The following is a 4,122-nucleotide window of genomic DNA, read 5'->3' on the forward strand; positions in this document are numbered from 1 at the left end:
ATATTTAGGTCTACACTGTTTGAACTGTCCTAATGTTTGAAATCCCATAACAGCGCTCAACCATACTGGTACACGTATTCTTGTTGGCGGAATATATATACCTGGATTCTTGAAACTGGTCTGGCTCAACCATGATTTTGCACAGATCAGAGGAGAATAAACATCCCCTGCAATTATTTAACAAGTACGTTTGAGTCAATGTTACATCTCATAATTACAAAGCATGCTCTTATGATTATACCAATACACAAGCGGTCATAATCATAGTGTAAGCTATTTACTGCATATAAGATGTTTACAGCTCATTAATATCAATTTAATAACCTTCTCAATATAAAAAAAGATTAAATCTAATTTGTGATGAAGACGTAACAAAGACGCACATGTTGGTGTCAATGTTACATCTATAATAGGAATAAATAGAACTCAAATTTATTGATAAATATACAGCACTAATACTTACTAAAATACAACTCATGAATGAAAAAGAAAGTGTGGCAAGTCATGGGGACATGTGAATGTTTCATTAAGTTTTAGAGATTAGAAGTATTAAAGATGTAACATTGACTCACATGTGAGTATCTTCTCGTAACATTGACACAACATTGATGTCAGTGTTACACCAAAAAGTGACAACATTTATTTAAAAGAACATGATTAACTCCTGTCAACAAAACACTCTGAAGTAAACTATTTATCATTGGACAATTCAATTTATTGCATTTCAAGTTTACAATTAGCTTAAAAATGTACAAACTGTAGAGTTCAAATTTAGATGTAACCTTGACCCACATTTTACCAATTACAGTGTAACAAAGACAACATTTTTTACGTCAAGTTACATCTGAATTAAACTATTTTTGTGTCAATATAAAATATATTTTAAGACTTTGGGGAAATTCTTTTAAAGAAACAACAACATCCATAACTAAAAGAACATCAATGAATCATTCATCGATGTTAATGAACATTTGTCCATCAGATGTAACGTTGACACTTGTTTTATTTCTGAAATTTAGCAGTCTACGTTACGTCTTTGACAAATTTCACTTTTATTACAAAATATGTCGTCAATAATCATCACCATGGAATCGATACTACAAAAGAAGATGTTTTTGAACTGTATATAGATATAAACTCCACTCGATGGGGTCAAACCAAAAGATTCTAACCAAAAAAACAATTTTCAAATCCAACAATATTTTTCCGACGAGATTCTGCTCGAAGGAAACGACATTGCTTCGTTTACGGATGCTTTACACGATGTTATTCTAATTGTTGATCAATAAAACATTATTTCCCACACAATACATACGGTATCGTTACCTACACTTATTGGTAATGTATATAAAAATCGGTTTTTATCAACAACTAATGCGAATTTAGACGCAACATATCTTACCGAGCCCACCACGTTCATTACGACGGCCATTTTGGTTGGAACTGTACACGTGGGACGTTTATGGGTATTACGTCATCAATCCTTGCAGTCTCATGTACAATCGGTACAGGCTAATTCCTGCATAGTCGTTTGATTGTAGAATATCCCAACATTATTCCAGTCTTCGAGAAGTAACGAAAATTGACTCGAATGAAGTCCCCGGAAAATATGGTGACTAAGCTTTCGTTTTGGTTTTGTACTTGCAAAAAACGATGTTATCAAAGTATTATTAAATTTAGATGTGATGAAATATCGCAGAAAATAACTTCAATGGGACAATATTTTGACAGGTAATTGATGTTTTAGTAGACGTAATAAAATTGACACCATTAGTTACGTCTCATTTTTATGCACCCGAAGGTGGGCATTTTAAAATCGCTCCGTCCGTCCGTCGGTCCGTCCGGCTCTGTAACTTTCCCTTGTATGGACAGATTTTAAAATAACTTGCCACATGTGTTCCACATACCAAGACGACGTGTGGCGTGCAAGACTCGTGTCCCTACTTCAAAGGTCAAGGTCACACTTAGTGTTTATTCACAATGGAGTGCTGCATATAAGGACATAGAGTGTAGGTTGTCGTGTCCGGGCTGTAACTTTCTCTTGTATGGACAGATTTTAAAATGACTTGCCACATGTGTACCACATACCAAAACGACGTGTCGCGTGCAAGACCCGTGTCCCTACCTCAAAGGTCAAGGTCACACTTAGTGTTTATTCACAATGGAGTGCTGCATATAAGGACATAGAGTATAGGTTGTCGTGTCCGGGCTGTAACTTTCCCTTGTATGGACAGATTTTAAAATAACTTGCCACATGTGTTCCACATACCAAGACGACGTGTCGCGAGCAAGACCCGTGTCCCTACCTCAAAGATCAAGGTCACACTTAGTGTTTATTCACAATGGAGTGCTGCATATAAGGACATAGAGTATAGGTTGTCGTGTCCGGGCTGTAACTTTCTTTTGTATGGACAGATTTTAAAATAACTTGCCACATGTGTTCCACATACCAAGACGACGTGTCGCGTGCAAGACCCGTGTCCCTACCTCAATGGTCAAGGTCACACTTAGTGTTTATTTACAATGGAGTGCTGCATATAAGGACATAGAGTATAGGTTGTCGTGTCCGGGCTGTAACTTTCTCTTGTATGGACAGATTTTACAATGACTTGCCACATGTGTTCCACATACCAAGACGACGTGTCGCGTGCAAGACCCGTGTCCTTTCCTCAAAGGTCAAGGTCACACATAGTGTTTATTCACAATGGAGTGCTGCATATAAGGACATAGAGTATAGGTTGTCGTGTCCGGGCTGTAACTTTCTCTTGTATGGACAGATTTTAAAATGACTTGCCACATGTGTTCCACATACCAAGACGACGTGTCGCGTGCAAGACCCGTTTCCCTCCCTCAAAGGTCAAGGTCACACATAGTGTTTATTCACAATGGAGTGCTGTATATAAGGACATAGAGTATAGGTTGTCGTGTCCGGGCTGTAACTTTCCCTTGTATGGACAGATTTTGAAATTACTTGCCACATGTGTTCCACATACCAAGACGACGTGTCGCGTGCAAGACCCGTGTCCCTACCTCAAAGGTCAAGGTCACACTTAGTGTTTATTCACAATGGAGTGCTGCATATAAGGACATAGAGTATAGGTTGTCGTGTCCGGGCTGTAACTTTCTCTTGTATGGACAGATTTTAAAATGACTTGCCACATGTGTTCCACATACCAAGACGACGTGTCGCGTGCAAGACCCGTTTCCCTCCCTCAAAGGTCAAGGTCACACATAGTGTTTATTCACAATGGAGTGCTGTATATAAGGACATAGAGTATAGGTTGTCGTGTCCGGGCTGTAACTTTCCCTTGTATGGACAGATTTTGAAATTACTTGCCACATGTGTTCCACATACCAAGACGACGTGTCGCGTGCAAGACCCGTGTCCCTACCTCAAAGGTCAAGGTCACACTTAGTGTTTATTCACAATGGAGTGCTGCATATAAGGACATAGAGTATAGATTGTCGTGTCAGGGCTGTTACTTTCCCTTGTATGGACAGATTTTAAAATCACTTGCTACATGTAGCATACGAAGACGACGTGTCGTATGCAAGACCCATGTCCCTACCTCTAAGGTGAAAGATACACTAAGTGTTTATTAACAACGGAATTCTGAATATAAGGACATAACAGTGTAGGTTGTCAAGTATGGGTGGTATTGTTTTATGTTCAGAGGCAATTTAAAATAACTTGCCATATGTATTTGACACGTAAAGGCAAGATCAACTTTTCATGTACTGACCTTGTTCGTAGGTCAATGTCATATTCGGGGGCATTCGTCACATACTGTGACAGCTCTTGTTTCATTTTTTTGTCCAAAATTCATAAATGCAAAGCAAAAAATGATCGAAAAAGGTTTCACATCACACACAAATATATCAATATAGTTAAATAACTGTGATTTCAAAAGATAAAAGTTTATTCCTATCAAGTTATTATACCTTATTGCTTAACTCGTTTTTTTTTGTAAAAAAGTGTCCAATTTTCGGTTTATAAATGCTCATTAAATATCAAGGCAATTTCCTTAAAAAAATATAACTAGACCGAAATGATTCCAATTTATGGCACAATTTATAAAATAAAATGCATGCAACCAAAACATTCAGAAAATAAGAGAAAAT

The sequence above is a fragment of the Mya arenaria genome, chromosome 7 (genome assembly GCF_026914265.1).
Source record: "Mya arenaria isolate MELC-2E11 chromosome 7, ASM2691426v1".
In the NCBI taxonomy this organism is placed as follows: domain Eukaryota; kingdom Metazoa; phylum Mollusca; class Bivalvia; order Myida; family Myidae; genus Mya; species Mya arenaria.